At 32.5% G+C, this 19,417-nt stretch overlaps 1 pseudogene; it reads right to left on the bottom strand.

The window, feature by feature from the left end:
* Positions 1–18,545: 18,545 nt before the first annotated feature.
* LOC125834988 (NAC domain-containing protein 2-like) lies at positions 18,546–19,105 on the bottom strand (annotated as a pseudogene).
* Between the last annotated feature and the right edge of the window lie 312 nt (positions 19,106–19,417).

Below are 19,417 nucleotides of genomic sequence, written 5' to 3'. Positions count from 1 at the left end.
GTCAAAACGGATTTTTGAAGGGTATTATGGTCTTTCACTACCCAATTAATTAAATTCATTTTTGGTAATTAATTGGGGTCTAAACTGATAGGATTCGGTTTACGCTTTACAAAATTAAGTTAGGATTTTGAGAGAAAAGAAAAGAAGAGGAGAAGAAGCAAGGATTCGTCGCGTTCTTGAAGTTAATCTCGTCGATTTTTCCAAGGGTTGATCCCTACAAGGTATGTGAGATCACATAGCATTGAGTTAATTCATCCACGCGCCAATCATGATTTAATTCCACGAATTTGTGTTCTTGAAAGTATAGAAATAGAGTTCTTGATATATTTTGTTGATATTTCTATTTGGTTCTTGATTGTTGAAGTTGTTGAGAAGTTCTTGAGTTAAATTCACAAAATTTGATGTTGTTTTGAGTTGATTCTTGCATATTTTGGTTATGTATTCGAATCTAATCGTTTGGGGAAGGAACCATTCGAATCTAGGAGTTTAAAGTTGAAAAACGAGCAAGAAAATTCGTCAAAAACCTGGGAGGGGGCTGGGGGCCGCGCCACTCAGAGCGCCCAAAATTAACTTCTGTAGTTTGGGCTCTGGGGCGCCGCTCCAGCCAGTGCGCCCCAACCCAACTTCTGAAGTTTGCCCTCTGGGACTCGGGTCTTCTACCCTTTACCACTTCTTCCGTTTGAGTTTCCTTGAATCGTACCTATGTTTCCTAGTTTATTTCTACACTCTAAGGTAGTCTAAACATCATGATGTTGTCTATAACACGAGATCATGACCCTTGAATCACAAATCAAATTCAAGGTAAAGATAAGAGTCAAGTCAAGAGAGTTCTTAGAGTGTTTAAAAAGTCTTATGCAATCGTTTTAAACTTGTTTTAAAGACTTAAGCCTTGAGTTCGAGAAAGAGTAGAGCCAAGTTCATTTTTTTAATGATATATGAGAACTAAGTAATCCCAAAGAACAAATGTTTTCACATTTAAGATAAGAGGAAACACCGATTTCCAAATGAGTTTTCATGAGTAGTTTTGAGTTCCATCTTTTTAAGAGATAAGTTTTTTTGAGTAATTACCTCAAATCACAGAAAGAGTTTTGTTTTAAAACAATGAGCTGAGTATATTTTGGGAGTAGTATTGAGCACCAATAAGGGACGAGTTCATAATAACTCAAGTCTCCATAAACCATGTAGCCATCGTGGGTAGAAAGGGTCATACTTTTTAGACGATTCCTTAGTACTTTTTAGCATAGATAGTGGATCCACTTAGTTGAGGTGTTCTATATCCTGACAAGTTATAGGACAGTTCTGGCAGCGTGGGCGAGACGTTGTATCATCACATAGCTCATAGTGATGTTGTCGGTTAGAGAAACTCTCATAGAGTTATAATACTTTATTATATATGTATATTGAGTTGTTTCTTACTATTTTAAATGTTTTATATAAACTGCACCTTTACTGTCGTTTAATTCTGCATTTGAGTTGAGTATCCATGAGTTGAGTAAAACTGAGGCAAGTGTTCTTTCAGAATTCATTTCAATCTTATGTCATGTTTAGTATTTCCCTCGCATGCTCGTACATTCAATGTACTGATGCATTTTGGCCTGCATCATTTTATGATGCAGATACAGGTAACCAGGATCAACATCCAGCGCCCCGTTGATCCAGTTGAGCACTCAAATTCAGTTGGTGAGCCTCCTTGCTTTTTGGAGGATCCCTTTTTCATTGTTTAGTATTTCAGTTGTTAGGATGATCGGATGTATTGTCCCAACATCCCTCATTATTTTTAGAGGCTTCATAGACGGATAGTTATAGTTCTCTAGTCTTTCCATTTTCAGTTGTTTATGTTCAGACTTGGTTTGCCACTCTGGCTAAGTTGAATGTTTATTTCTAAAACATTCTAAATTATTTTGAGACAGATTGATTTAAGTTCTTTTGATATCTTTATTAATGCGTAAAGTCTTCCGCTGAGAGTCTAGCCAGGCCAAAGGTTCGCTTGGGGCCAGCAATGGTTCTCGAGTGAGGTCTCCTTGCTTCCGAAGGACTCCAGTTTTATGAGTTTTTAGTATTAGTAGAATTTTGAGTAGTTGTGGGTCTTGTCCCGACACTCGTCTATATATAGTAGAGGCTTCATAGATAGGCAGTTTTGGAGAGTCTTTCAGTTTCAAATATTTTATTTAAAACTTATGTTTCATCATCAGTATATTCAGTGAAACGTTTTTTTCAATTTGATTCTTATGTATGCTCAAGTTAGTCTTTTACTTTTAGTCAGCCAGGATGAGGATCGCTTGGGGACCAGCAATGGTTCTTGAGTGTCGGCCGCGTTCAGGGTGTAGCTCGAGTCGTGACATTAAATAACTATCTTTGATTTACGTAGACATTCGATAAGAAGTCAAATATGAGAACCAACAACAAGAACATCATCTATTATGTACCTTATAAAATAAAAATTAACATACGGACAAACAATTTTAAAAACTAAAATGTAGTCGTTATCTTCACATTTTCATATGACAACTAAAATTTAAATCAAATACTTTAATATTTAAAATATTTATATTTTTAAGCGTGAAATACACATGCAACGCACATTTTGGAGAACAAATATATATATATAAAATCATAAATGGTTTGTATATTTTTCAATATAATTTTGTTCATCTTAAAAGACTAATGAACTTGACATCATAAGCTCAAGAAAGAAACACCAAACATGAAAAACTACTATTTCAAAGCTAAATTATTTTTTTCCTTAAAGGAATTTTTTTTAAAAAAAAAAAACATAAGAAAATACACTTAAATTAAAAACACTTTAAAAAAGTTTGGTCAAATACTATTTATTTCTCAAATATGATTTTTAATTTTATTAGTCAAACATAAACTACTTCTTATCAAAAATAGTTTTGTAAAACACTTTTGGAAAAAGTTATATTTCAAAATAAGTTAGTCTTAAAAGATTGGTCAAACAGATTATTAAACATGACATGGAGCTTCTTGTCATAGTTCTAATGTAAGCACACTAATTAAGAAATAAGTTAATTGAAAGAATCACTTAGAATAATTAATAAAATTATTTCCATGTTAGGACATCATAATAGGATAAAAAAAGATAAGATTTTTTTATTAAAAAACATAATTATGTGACTTTTAAAGAAAAAAGTCAGTATTTTTCCATTTATGAAATTTGACCTATGATGCACCTTGTATAGACAAAAATTAAATAGCAAGCCATATATTCTAAGTCCAAATTATTATTATTATTTTTTAAAAAGAAAACAAAACAGATCATAATTCATGTCAAGTCAAGTTGTTTTCTATTATATAAATAGACCACTTTCTATCAAGTTATAACATATCTCTCGATCTCTATTCATCAATCAAAAGGTTGGTAAAAATCTCTTATATATTTCTTTTCTCTTTGATTTATTTTAGTTGTTTCTTATATAAATTGATTGGGTAAACAACAAATCAAACATATTATTAATTGATTTTTTGTGTTCTTTTGTTATTTTATTTTATCGAACAGGAATTTACCAAAGAAAATGACAAATTCACAAAAAAAATATGTTGGAGATTCATCAACCTCTCAAAAAAAAGAAAACAAGCAAAGCAAATGCTTTCGACACACTGTGGAACAAGTTCAACATCTTAAAGAGCAAGAGCAATTTTATTTACAAAAAAAGAAAAGAAATTGAACCTTAATATATGTTCAATTTTTTGTGTTGCTTGTTTAAAACGATTATGTTGTTTTTCTAAATGATATAATCAAAATTTATTATCCATATAATAATTTATCTTTTTATATGTACTTTTTTGTGAATTAGTTTATGTTTAATTCTCATTTGATTTATTGTGTTACCTTTTTCCTTTGTTATTTAATAAGTCCATTATTATTTAGTAAAAAATCTATATGTTTTATTTTGCTAATCAATTTTTCTAAATTGAGTTGCTAAAATGGTTTAAAATAGATTATTTTCCTAGTTGTTATACCATATATATGCATTTTTCATAAATGAATCAATTTGTTCTTCATTAATAACTTTAGCATAATGCTGTGAGTTTATTTAATTTTAATGTATGTATCCTTTTTGCAACAAAACAATAATCTCTTACTCATGGTTGGTGTTTGATACCTTTGTTGGAGCTCAACAAATTTAAATTCTCATTGAAAAGTTTCACTAATCAAATTTTGCCTGAAAAAGGTAGGACACGAACATGAGGCCTTTTGTTTTTTTATTTTTAGGCCTTATATTTCTTTAAAAAATGGTTATTAATGGTGTGTTTTTGGTTGAATTTGAAATGAAGATTCTTGAAGAAATGTCCACATCCAGATAAGGACCAACTAATTCAAATTGGTAAGGAAGTAGGGCTTAACCCTAAGAAGATCAAGACTTGGATTTATAACAACAAGACTACAGGTATTTTAATTAATTAGTCATTTTTCTATTAATTTAATTATAGATAATTAGTGTCTTATTATATAATACTATTATTATTATTATTATTATTATTATTATTTATTTTTAATTGTTATTGTTGTTGTTATTATTGTTATTATTATTATTATTATTATTATTATTATTATTATATTAATTTTACACAATATGACCAATAATAATTTATATTTTCATTAGATTATGCAAGAATCTAAAAACAAATGACTAGTTAAAAGTAGGGCTACCTCCATGACAAAATTAGTGAATCTCTTACGTTAGGCCCCAAAATTGCTTATCTATATTTGGTAGTTTTCTGAATGTGTGATTAGATACAAAAATTGTCCTCTTCTATTAATTGATACACTTATTTCTTCTTTTGTTTCAATTTTTTTCCGTTTATGTACTATCAATTCTATTATTGACTATTTCACTTTTTAATTTCAATATAGATTTCCTAAATCAGGTATGTATTTTGTCTTGTTGAATTGATCAATAAATTTTGAAAAAAGGCCCTTCGTTAATAAATGAATTTTATTAAAGAAGTTTAAGTATTTTCATTCGGCCTCCAATTTGATTGAGCTACAACTCATTAGAACCAATGATAAAATCATGTAAAATTATTTGAAATACATGAAATCCCTAACGAGATCAATAATTTATCAAGGACTTAATAAATGGACAAAAATTTATATTTCTATTTGATTTTGAGAATTCAAAGTCGAAGAAAATCTGATTTTATAACTAAGAACTAATGATTTTTTTTTGAATTATTTGATGAATGAAAGAAATCTTGGAACATAAGTGGTGACTAAACTAAGTGTAGGCTAGTGAAAATGATTTGAATAAATAAATGAGAAGGTTATTAGTTTTTTGGACTGACTTGAGCTTAAAATGGATCACAACCCAATTTTCCAACTCTAACAAAAAATATTTTTATTAATTTTTTCTTGTTATTTTCTTCATTACCAGGCAAAGTGATTTTTATTTAACTATGACTACGTTTAAATCTCAAACATTTTCTTAAAAAATACTTTTAACTTGATCTCTAATGAATAATTTGAGTTTTATAATTCTCTATATCAGCCAACATTTTTTTAACATGCTACCTTGGGTTGCGCCAAAAGTGATCCCCATGAAAATATGCCTATTTTCATGAACTATTTTTTCACCCATGTAGAAATTGATCCTTAAAAATATATATTTCATAAGAGGAAGAAAATGTACGTTGTTCAAAATATTAGCGAGGATTTGAAGTTTTAAGCAAAGATGGAGGAAGAAAATAGTTTTCACACATTTTATAACAAAGGCTTAATAAAACATTTGGTCCATCAATTATTATTAGTTCTAATTATGATACTTCCAATGTGTAACTAAGCACACAGACCTTTAATTAATTTAAATGTACATTTTCATTCCTTTTCTTGTGATTATTCACAAATTTAGTAATTATTGATCGCTCTATCACTTAATTACATGTGTTATTTTGCTTCATATTTGATGGTAAAATAATTTTGAAAGTAGTTCATATGACATACATCTCACATAAAAAGACTACAAATATATATTTTGATTAGTTAAAAGTTAAATGTTATTCGTCAAATGTCAGAAGGAGCAAAGTCAAAATGGACTTATATTTTAGGGAAGAAAAAAGCTATTATCCTAGAAACTATTAATTTCATTCTCTTTCTACATTTAATTAGTTCATATATATATATAAGTGTGAGATAAATGTTTGTTATATATATTTCATCAGACACAAATTGAGAAATCAGACAACAAGACTCTCCGGACAGAAAATGAAAGATTCCATTGTGAGAATATAGCAATGAAAGAGGCAATGAAGAAAATTATATGCCCACAATGTGATTCTGAAAGAGCAAGCAATTTAGAAAATTTGAAAGAAGAAAATCAAAGGTTGACAGATGAGGTAAACCTTTTATTTATCCTCTTTATTTTTTTTCCTTGCAAAACATTACTTATATGTAATGGAGATAAATTAGTATACATTATTTTCATGAAAAAAGTAAGGCTAGTTGAAAAAAAGAATAATCATTCTTAGAGAAAGGATGTTCGGTTATTCTCTAAAGTAAAGTCAGTACATTAATAAATGGGTATAAAGAAGATTCTCTGTCAACCATCAATTCTGTTGACAATCTTGATAACTCAGTTATCAAAAATATTTGCCTTTTTTCTTTCTCAAATAAAAAAAAATTATGCTCCATAAAACTAGTAGCCTCTCTTAACACTACAAACTATTTATTCGGGAAGGTAATAGTCTTTGGTGAGGAGTTGTCTAGTAACCTTTTTCATACTTGGGATTTCCTTGAGCACCTTATTGATAGGGTTAGTAAATAACACTAGGTCATCAACATATGCAAATTAAAAAGGATGTGTTTTTCATTGAATAGTAAGTCATTAATGGATTCATTGGAAACCTCATCAGAACAGTCAAGTCTCTTTAGATTATATCTATCTATCCTATTTATATATATATATATATATATAATTTTAAAATATGAAATTCATAACTTGAATGTTACATTAATATAATAACTGCAACTAAAAACACTCAGTTTAATATATATTTTATACTATATTATATTAAAAACAGACACCTTTTAACATTGAAGAGACCTGTCTTTTACCGAAGGATTATAACTTTTTCGAAGGATTGTGACTTTTTGGAAGAGTTTTTACTTTTCTAATAGGGCACAATAAAATATATGTTTATAATATCCTTTGTTAGCTATGTATAAAGGGTTTTAGTGGGCGCAATTTTTTTATTCTTTCACCTTGATTTTTATATAATTATTATTATTGAACTGAATATTTGTGATATTTTTGTGTGTTTTCTCTCTATTAGACTTCTTTAATTAGATTTTTTATAAAATTTGTATTTATATTTTCACTAAAAAAGTTAGTTCAAATTCTTGAACTTTTAAAATACTTACTAGTTAGCATGAAATGTACGTGCAACACGCATGTTCGAGAACTAGTTTATTATACTGAAAGTGGAAAACTCTAAAGCGCAAAGTTGAATTAACATTTCACCATTAAACTAAATTAAAATGTTATAATATATCTAATTAATTTAATATCAAATAGTAATTTAGTATAACATGATAGATTTTTTTTATAGTTTTTGTACCGATATTGTTAATAATAATGTTGTTTAGAATAATCAATCAGACAAATCGATATAAGTAGAATTAATTTTCTACAATTATTGCAGGGTATTCAATATTTTTATTGCTTCCAAAGTTCCTTAGAATTCTTTTTCATTTTCATATTCATATTTAATGTCATGGTGTTCCTTTCAATTTTTATAAATTGCCAAATGTAACGATTGAACTGTTGCAGATTCTTTGGTATTCTATTCTGCTAGGACGAGAAGCTTTCTAGAGTTACAACTACTCGTGGAGTAGACAAAGGGCATGAATGACCTCAGTAAAGTTATTCTCAGGAGTTTTGGCAGTACAATGCATTTCATAATTTGCAGTGAAATCTTTTTCTTTCATCCATATATATTGACCTTAAAATTATTAAATTTACTGTTTTCTTAGTTTGTTGAATGGTTTAACATTATATTGATGTGAATTAGTTTTGTTATAAATAAAAATGGCCAATCAACTTGGAATTGAGTTTCAGGGTTGTGTTTAGCTTTTCAGTAGTAATTTGTCATTGTTTGAAATGCTAATGTGCATTATATTGCATAATTCAAATTGAATCATAACCACCCATGGTGATTGGCAAACCCAATACGAAGTTTATAGTGATACACTCACATTTTCAAGTAGGAATGAACATCCTCTGAGACACACACACTTGACATGTTGGCAAGTCATGCACCTAGCCATAAACTCCACAATGTCCCTCTTCATACCGCACCACCATTAATGTTGACTCAAATCATGGTAAATCTTGGCCGCTTCTGGATGAATAGAGTACCTCGATCAATGTGCTTCCCCAAAGATCAGTCTGACCAACTCTCCCATCTTAGGCATACAAATCATGCCTCTAATCCTCACCACTCCCTCAGAATCAAGTGTCGCTTTCTTAACTTCACCCTTCAACACCTTCTCTCAAATAGTACACAACTACTCATCATCAAAATGTCCTCTCTAATCTGCTTACTCAAAGAAGATCGGGTCTCAACAAAGGCAATAACACCACCATCCTTTGAATTATGAAATAAGACAAGAGTGTTGGCTAATATCTTAACATCCCTAACTGACGGTCTGTCATCCACTGATATCGTGACAAGACTCCCCATGCAAAAAGTCTTCCTACTCAGTGCATCCACTACAATATTGGCCTTCCATGGGTAATACAACATAGTCATGTCATAGTCCTTCGAAAACTCAAGCCACCTACGGTTCCTCAAGTTTAGATCCCTCTGAGTGAACATATATTGAAGGCTCCTATGATAGATGAAGACCTTGCAATGAACACCATATAAGTAGTGACGCCAAAACTTAAGAACAAAGACCATTGTCACCAACTCCAAGTTGTGGGTAGGATAGTTCTTCTCATGAGTCTTCAACAATCTCGAAGCATAAGCAATTACTTTAACCTTTTGTATCAATAGTCCACCTAGACCATGTCCTGAAGAATCACAATACACAGTAAGGCCCCACCTTCTTAAGTAAAGTCAACATAAGAGACGAGGTCAATAAAGTCTTGAGCTTTGGAAAACTCGCCTCACACTGTAAACCTAAACTCTTCTAAGTCAATCTTGTCAATGGGGCCACAATAGTAGATAAACCCTGCACAAACCGCCTGTAGTATCACGTCAAGCCCATAATACTACGAATCTCAATAGGAGAAATAGGTCTTGTCCAACCTCTAGCCGCCTCAATCTTGGCTGGCTCCATTCTAATACCCTCCTTAGACACCATGTGTCCCAAGAATGCCACTAAATCAAGATGGAACTCTCACTTGGAGAATTTTGTATACAACATCTCCTTCTTCAACTTGTGAAGCACTATCCTCAAATGGTGAACATGATCCTCCAGAGTCTTGGAATACACTAACATGTCATTGATAATACAATCACAAAGGAATCTAAGTACAGGTGAAACACTCGTTCATCAACTCCATGAACGTTGCAGGGGCATTATTCAATTCAAAGAATATTACCAATAACTCATAAGGCCATATGATACACTCAAATTACACCTCCCTAAAGAAATATAAGCGATCGTTATCAAGTAAAGAACCCAACTTGTAGGTTGGGGTCGATGCCATGAGGAATATGGTTTAGACTTAAACTTAACTCACTATTATATTCGTTTAGTCAAACTATTACCGAGACAAGTAAATAAAGAGGGGGGAGGGTTTGTAAGCAAGTAACAAATTGTTGATTAAGTAACAAGTAAGCAAGATTATCAGTTTGAGAAATCAATATAAGAGAGAAACTAGGACATATATGTTCCCCATAAGGTCTTAATACAGTAATCATTTCCTAGTGTTTTACATGCAAAGTTGGTAAGTTAGGTATCCTAAGTGATTGATCCTCTAAGTAGGAAATTTCACCTCATACCTTGGTCCGACTACGGGTGTATGTTTTACTAACCCTTACCTTTACCCCAGATTAGACATCACATCAATGTATGTCTTAGTTTTCACCCTCGCTCCAATTGGCATTAGACTATTAGATAACATCCACTAAATCCCTGTTGTTAATTCTTTTCTCATTCATTACCAGCTCCTTGGTCCGCAAGTAGGAATAATGCGAGTTCTAACGTTTGCAACCGTTAAAAAGACTTCTAAACAAATATCCAATTCTGGTCGTCCCACATAACTCTTGCAGACACTTCTCAATTTTGCCATGTGACCATATGGATATTCCGAAGCTAGACCAGAAAACAACCCTCGTGTTGTAAGTATTTGCATCAGACTGCTGGTTACCACAAATGTATGCCCTAGAGGTAGATGAGGCAGAACAATGGGCCCTTTTGATTCAACTGTATTGAAGTCAACCCTGTACTTATCACGTAACCTCGGTGCTGGCGGATTTTGTACCCTCTATGTATCTTTGATTAGATTACCACCATGAACCTGAGCGTGCACATTTACAACCCCTGGAGGCTGCAATTCAACTCCATCACCTAGATTATCTCCGATTGGATTGTCGTGAACCCCTTGATTATTCATTTTTCGCAAAGTTTTGCTCAACTCTGGATCGTAAGGGGTCAATGGTTTGCCTCGACTCCGTGTACTTGGCATACACTAAAGTAGAAACCTGTAGAAAACAAAAACAAAATAAAACGTAAAATCAGGAAATACTTGACTAAAGTTCAATAATGTAGTTAAACTTAATCTAAAAGCCAATTCCTCAGAAGCGGCGCCAAAATTTGATACGCTCAAATTACACCTCCCTAAAGAAGTATAAGTGATCATTATCAAGTAAAAAACCCAACTTGTAGGTTGGGGTTGATCCCACGAGAAATATGGTTCACACTTAAACTTAACTAACTATTATATCCGTTTAGTAAAACTATTTCCGAGACAAGTAAATAAATGGAGGGGGGGGGGGGGGGTTTGTAAGCAAGTAACAAATTGTTGATCAAGTAATAAGTAAGCAAGATTATCAGTTTGAGAAATCAATATAAGAGAGAAACTAGGGCATATGTGTTCCCCATAAGCTCTTAATGCAGTAATCCTAATAATAGTAATCCTTTCCTAGGGTTTTACATGCAAAGTTGGTAAGTTAGGTATCCCTAAGTGATTGGTCTTCCAAGTAGGGAATTTCACCTCGCACCTTGGTTCGGCTACGGGTGTATGATTTACTAAGCCTTACCTTTACCCCAAATTAGACATCACATTAATGCATGACTTAGTTTTCACCCTCTCTCCCATTGACATTAGACTATTAGATAGTATCCACTACATCTCTGTTTTTAATTCTTTTCTCATTCATTACCTCTTTGGTCCAGCAAGTAGGAATGAGGCGATTTCTAACATTTGCAACCGTTTAAAAGACTTCTAAATGAAAGGATTAACAATACATGCACTATTCAAGAATTACCTAATTATCATTCATTCTATTTTAATTGCTCATGGTTCCCACAACCCTAGTTGTGGATTTAGCTACTCATGCTTGAAAGAACACAATTCATAATTGGGTAAAAAGAATTCATGAACTTACAATGAGAATAGATAAAAACCCAAATCTTGAATTGAAATTCAAAGTAAAAATCGTATTAACCAACTTCCAGAAATTAGAATGTTAAGAGTTTGCAAAATAACTCCCAAAAGACCAAAACTAAAATTATAAAATAATGTCTAACCCCCAAAAATGAGGTTTATAACTCCTATTTATAGAAAAAAACTCCTAAATAAAATAGGAAACAAAATAAGGAAATAACTGGCACGACGCGGTTTCAAACAATGCTTCGACCTACGGACCGTGGGTCGACCTATGGTCCGTAAGTCCTCTCCGTGGCTCAACACTTAGAAACTTTCATTACGTACTGGAACCTTCAACTCTCAAATCATCATTGACGGACGTGCAGGATGGACCGTAGGTCGACCTAGAGTCTGCCGTCTTACTCTGTGGTTCCACACTTGTCAAACTTCCCTGATGTTCCACCTACGATGCACCACATACGGTCTGTGGACTGGACTACGATCCGTCCTGGAACTCCGTGGTTTGAGTTACAGAAACTCATCTCAAAGGCCAAGACCTACGACTGCCCATCACCGGTTCGTCGATGGACATACGATCCGTGGATGGCACCGTTGGTGGCCACTTCAGTAATTTTCAGCTCACATCCTCATCAACTGCTTCCAAGCCTATTTCCTACAAGAATTATGCACAAAACATTATTTCTAATAACAAAATGGCCTAAGACACACACAAACTCTAAGTAAAACATATAAAAAATATCGTAAACTCACGGTATATCACCATACCTACTCTAGAAAGCTGTCTTAGGGACATTTGATGCCCTAATCATGAACTGATGGTAACTAGACCACACATCTATCTTGGAAAACAAAGCAGACCCTAAAGACGATCAAACAAATCATCATTGCGCGGAAGAGGATACTTGTTCTTAATAGTGACCTTGTTCAGTTGTCTATAATCGATGCACATCCTCAAAGGACCATCCTTCTATTTCACAAATAAAACCGATGCACCCTAAGGTTACATACTAGAGAAAATAACCCCCTTACTTAATAGACTTGCAACTGCTCATTCAACTTTATTGGCCATGCGATAAGGATGAATATAGATGATCTTGGTGTCCGACACCAAATAAATTGCAAAATCAATGACTCTATCAGAAGGAACGTATAGAAGATCAGTAGGAAATACATATGCAAACTCCTGAAGCATGGGAATGGACTCCATGGGAGGTATCTCAATGCTTAAGTCCCGGATAAAAGATAAGTAAGATAAATACCCTTTATCAACCAATCTCTGAGTATGGAGGAAAGAAATAGCTTTACTAGGGTAAGAACCACTAGCACTCTTCAACTAAACCCTCGCAACGCCAGGCATCGCTAAGGTCGCCATCTTAACATTGCAATTAAGAGTAACATCATAAGGAGAGAACCAATCCATACCTAAAATGACATCGGAATCTACTTGCCAAGGTAAGAATTCGTATCATTTATTCTCGCTAAAATGAATCCACTAGCTTAAGTCATTAAAGATAATCCTATATGGGCACGTAGTTTGAGACAAGGCAATTTCTTCTAGAGACCAGACATCTACCAATGGGAGAGCCTCCATCTCAAAGTTCTCTTGGTGTTGAGTAAATCCAACGGAAAACACACAACCACAATAATATCAAAATAGTTGGAAAGACAAGAATTATAGACGACCGATCCAATCATAAGTTCACACTACAAGAAAAAGTCTTATTTAAGACCAACATTTAGGGGCGAGTGAATTATCATGTCTCTAAAAGTATATCTATTGAGATGAGATTATATTTCGGTCCTTATTTGTACATTTTATTGAGAAGGTATTAAATCTAGTCTTAAAAATTAATTCACTGGTCCCAAATTATATTGAGGGCCTAGAGTGGGAGAAAAGTTCCGCCATTTTTTATACTAAAATATTAAAAAATGAAATTTCATTTTTTACAAAATTTTAAGCGCTAAATTAAAGTATACTGAAGCTGGGTAAACGAAAAAGACCATCATTCTATTTTTTTCTCAAAATACAGCAGCCCCTCACCTAATGCCCTAGTTTGAGCTCTGATAACGCCAGTGCAACCGATCAAGGTCATCACTTTGCCCTCTTCACGTTTTTTGCTTAATCTTTACATTTCTTGACGTTTCTCTGCCCTAATCGCGTCTTTTTTCCTGTATTGTTGTTGCTCTGCTCAAAACATAATTCCACCCAGCTTTTCTTGAAACAGAATTCTAGGTTGGTTCCTCTTCCGATCGAGTTGTTGTGTTTCTTCTATATGTATTATTGATGTCATTTTTTCATTGTTGCATTCAAGCTACTCTTTTTATTCTTCCTGCTCAATCTTATATTGACGTGCCTCTGCCCTATTCGCGTCTTTTTACTTATATCGTTACTGCTCTAATCAAAATAGAATTCCATCCTAGCTTTACTCAAAACTGAATTTTAGGTTTGTTCCTCTTCCGATTGAGTAACATCACATAATTCACATGTCCACCTGCTCTGGAATAACGCCAGAGAAAAATAAGTATTTGGAATGACTGGGTTACTAATCACCTCTACAGCTGCACTGCTTTAGTCTCAGTCTGAACTATTAGACTTTCATCTGTACTCCTAACCTGCAAAATAAAATGGAGCATGTTAATGACCAAGTTTACTGATTATAGTCGTCAGTCATCTGTTCAGTTAATCAATTATGTGGGATTCAACTGTATATACATGTGAAAACGCAACATATATACTAAGACACATATAACCTAGTTTGATTCAGCTGCATTGCATTTTGCCATGCATTCCATCTTTTGGATATCTCCCAAAAGCTGGCCACTCTCATTGCAGCTACATTGCATTCTTCCTGCTTAATCTTGACGTTCCTCTCCTGATCGCGTCTTTTTTCTTGTGTCATTACTGCTCTACCCAAAAACAGAATTCCACCTCAGTTTTACTCGAAATAGAATTCCAGGTTTGTTCCTCTTCCAATCGAGTTGTTGTGTTTCTTCTATATGTTTTATTAATGTCATTTTTTCATTGTTGTATTCAAGTTACTCTATTTGTTATTCCTCTTTTTTAACTCCTATAATTGAAAAATAGTGCCACTATAATGGACAATCTAGTTCCATAGATAAAACTTTACAGTGGTGACTCTTATATCACATGTCGTATATGCATATAACATATCACGAATAGCCCTATCAGGATTCAGTTCATAGATAGAAATCTATGCCAAATGCAATAATTAAGGGCTCCCCATATATGTACTTGTCTAACTTAATATACATCTAAAATAAGGTACTAAATATATTTTGCTGTAGAATAATTAAGTGTGCTACTGATACAAATTGATACAAATTGATACTTACACTCCACCATATCCATTTCAAGATTTAAATATCACTAAAACAAAATTAATTGAGTATATGTTTTTAACCTCGTTTCATAGGTCGTTGGACGTAAGATTTATTGGGATCTTCTGTTTTCAACTTTGGAGGCCAAATTTCTCATTTCTTAACTAGCAATATAAGGTAATAACAGTCTTACCCTCTTTGTTCCCTTTATGAAATCTCTCCAACTGGACACCTGATGATAAATAGAAGAAATATTTCAAAACTCAATGCAGTAACTCTAGATTTTTTAAAATGCCAGTTGTCTTAACTGTACAACTTCATATCATCAGGAAGATTAGGTTTAATACGGTTATCTTGTTTGTCACTCAGGATTGTTGTAGGATGGATATAATTCCTTAACCTTTAACCAGAAACTTAACTTTGAGAGCTGAAAATGGAAAAAATTATGGTATAGAGCGCATCTTCATTTAATGAGTCTTACACAGTAGTTGTCCGAATTAGTCGGTGCCCCAAAACGGATACCAAACACGGAGTGGAAAATATAAAAAAATATTTTTATGTTCTAAAGAACTGAATCACCTGTGTTACTAGTTGTATCATTTGCTACAGAAAAAAAAGACACTATAGATTCAAAGAACAGTCTTCATAGTAAAAGTACAGTTACATAATAAATGACATAAACCACTCAAGTTCATAGGCGATTGTCAACAGATTCATGTTCCAGAAATAAAAAGAGTCATTTGCTCGGCTGCTGTAGCATCATGTCTTAGGTTATTATCTAAGAGATGAGATACCCATGACCTTGCACAGACCTAAAACCACTGTGCGCAGCTGCATGACTGATAAATCAAGTATGATAGAATTTTATATTAATCCTATCATACTATGCGCAGTTGCATGACATATATATATATATATATATATATGTATGTGAATTTAAATTTAATTCTCAAACTTAAATAAACATTCACCTGTATTATGAGTTTGGACTTATAACCAATGTAGCATATAGTTGGAATTACAAGTTTTCTTGATTCTTTCTTTATGTATTAGTTTGAGGATGCGATTAGGTAATTCTTAACTTTAGGATAAGTTAGTTATGAGCCAAGACTTTTTAATCACAAGCGACTACCAATAAGAATTTTTTTTAATCACAAGCGACTTTTTTGTGTAAGTACAAAGCTATAGAAGATTACATGTTTTAAGATAAGTAATTTTTTATGTTTGTTAGTGTAATTGGATTATTTTTTTGTTAAAAATGCATTTATTCATTTTTGGAATCCAAAAATTCACGTGTGAGTTGAGTGAGTTGTACAATAAGCCTCTCTGTCAAATAATTAGATACTCCATTTTATCTTATCTTAACATGAGTTAAATGGAACATCATGAATAATACCTTTAGACAAACAGTATACGTTTTAACCAGTGGTGTATAATTCATAACACACATTTATGTTTTGTGCATCTAAGTATAGCAAGTTGTATGAATCTTCGTATTTTTTTATCCTTTATCTTTTTTAATCTAACTTTTATGTACTTTTCAAGGTTATGGCTCCTAATAAGCAATGGATGCAACTAGTTGAGCATCGACTCGATGAAACCTATTTAGTAGGTGTGCAAAACTTTTTGGATTATGCTTTTCAGAAAATGGGAGAAGAATATGAAAAACGATGTCCATGTGTCAAATGTTACAATACAACTTTAGAAACTCGTAAAACAGTTGAGACACATTTGCAAGTATATGGAATAATTAAGAACTATACTTTTTGGTACCACCATGGAGAACGTTTGGGTGAGCCATTGTCAGAATCTGAATATGAATTTGAATATGAAGATGGTGATGAAGTAGAAGAATGTGAGAGTGAGAATGTAGTAGAAGAACTGTTGAGAGATTTATATCCTAATCTTGATGAAAGAACTACACAGACTGATGGTGACGATTTACTTGAGGAGGAACCAAATGTTGACGCAAAAAGATGTTATAGCCTATTGAAGGATTTCGAGCTGCCACTATATCAAAGTTCCAAAGCTTCAATCCGATATACAATGAAATAGACCAAAATACAGCCTAGTATAAATTTTAGGAATCACATAGATTTAATATGAAATTACAATCTATCCCTATTTAGTTTGTAATTACATTAATCCCTGAAAAAGTAAAACAAACCGGATACATAATATGTAGTTCGGATACATTAAGAACTAGCTCGGATACATTATAAAATAAACCGGATATATAATATGTAGCTCGGATACATTAAAAATTAGCTCGGATACATTGTAAAATAATTTAGAATTAGGAGAGAAATAAGGGATTTTAGAGGTTTTTAGAAATAGAAGGGAATATTGGAAATAAGGGAAACATAAAACGTGTATTTCAGTAATTTTTCCAAAAGTATGGTACAAAAAGAGCATTTCGTGGCCCATTTCTGCTTCCCGCTGCTACTGTTGTGCAAAGAAAAATTGGGCTTTGGCCCATTTTCATTTTTGAAAATTCTTGTATACACTGAATGTATACATTTGTATATGGGCTGTATTTTTGTCTATTTTCTTGTATATCGGATTATATACCAATTGTCTACAACTCACTTCAACTTTCGAACACATGTATTTTCGTTTCAACTGTATATTAAGTGTATACAGTCCATTTTTGGACTTTCGAACATCTACATCAGCTCTATTTCTACCTGTTCATCAGCTTCTTTATCTTGGCAATGGGGTTGACTCGAGAAAGGGTAGAGTTGGGCCTCCATGGCCCATTCGGAATGAAAAGAGGAAGGTAATGGAGTTCAAAGAACTCAGCCGAAGTCACATGAAAATAGCAAGAAGATGGATTATTAGCCTTTATTCATGAAGATGAATACTTACAAATGAGCTAAATTAATCACCAGAAAACTTAGGCATATTAATGGCATAATATGAATGCACTTTAACAACAACTTATTAACTATGTAACAAATATTCATGCTTCCAAATCAAAAATCAATTGACTAAAACCTTCTGATCCTAGGCATAAATGAGTTACTAGAAGACAAACCGGGACAGAGAGCAAAGGAGATGACGAGCTTCCACCACCAACGGAGCTTTGTCAAAAAGCTTGAATGAAAACTTCAAGGGAAAAACCTTAAGAGAAAAATCGAACCTTCAAGCTTTTGACTATCTAAATCGGTTTCTTTTTAAAAGAAAATGTCTTGAATTTGTGTCAAGAACGTCTCAATAAAATTAGTAGTCTAACACCAAATTATAATAAGAGGCCTTAAATACACATGCACAAAAATATTATTGATTTAGGGTTGCCTTTTTTTATTCTTACATAATTGTGTTTAGTGTTTAACTTTACATGATAATATTATTATTTATAAAGCAAAGAACTAGAAAAGGTTAGATATTTGTTTGCAATATATTGTGTTGAATTCGAGCCCCTTCGTCCAAAAAAAAAGGATAAATATAAGGATTTTTTTTCTTTCTTTTGATGAGCTATCCATATAAGATTTTATTGTGTATACATAACTAACCATTGAAGACAAATAAAAACCAAAAATAGGGATGATCAAGATAATAAAAGAAGAAATTGTACTAATATTTTAAAAAAACTACTCATGCAACAATTCGTCCTCAACCGCAAATTCATATTTTGCCAATAAGTTGATCATAATTACCTTCAAATAGAGGATCCACTCATCCATCAACATCATCATCCTTAACATCATTATTATTTTCCTCTTCTTCTTTTTTCTTCTCTTTAATTCTACAAATGACAAATATATCCTTGTTCTTGCTTTTCTTAATATACTCATCTGGCAAAAAATATTCCTTCAAAAGCCATTTTTCACTTTAATATTTTTCAATACCACTTTCAATCCTCAAACTTCTCTTATATCCAATTATAATATTTCTATTTGTTTTATCTCTAATGGGAATACCACTTGTTTGGCCACTCCAAGTCCCACTCCCAACAGTTCTTGAGAATCTCTTGTTCGAATTATTGATCGCGTAAGAAAGTAACATGTCTTCTCTCCATCGATAATTTGCCAAGGCTCTAAGTCTCCAAATAGGTCATTTAGTTTGATAACATGGGGACGTGGAAAAATTCCATCGAGCATGAACCTTTTTAGATGGTTGATCAACTCTTTATTACTAGGATGAAATCGAAAACCTAAACTATGCTTAGATCTTGATAAAGCCATGTTATTTGTAAAAAAAAATTGGTAGGTGTAAAAAGATTGATGTAATAGAATTTAATTGAATGTAGTGGAGTTTATATAATATGTTAAGTAAGCCTAATCTATCTAATATTGGGATAGATAATATTTGGTAATTAATTTCGTAAGAAACGTAAATACTATTGGGATAGTGTTGGCGGTATAAAAGTGTAGGGAAAAGATAATATTTGACTTAATTTCGCAATTCTCTACTTAATAAATTCCGTAAGAATCGTAACTACTAAATTTGACCCCAAGTTTTGTAATTTCAGTAATTGACGGTTCTAGGTTAATTTT

The sequence above is a fragment of the Solanum verrucosum genome, unplaced genomic scaffold, assembly GCF_900185275.1.
Source record: "Solanum verrucosum unplaced genomic scaffold, falcon-dt-bn FXZP01000058.1, whole genome shotgun sequence".
Lineage (NCBI taxonomy): Eukaryota > Viridiplantae > Streptophyta > Magnoliopsida > Solanales > Solanaceae > Solanum > Solanum verrucosum.
Note: the sequence above shows the minus strand (reverse complement) of the source record. Positions and strands in the feature narration are given on the sequence as shown.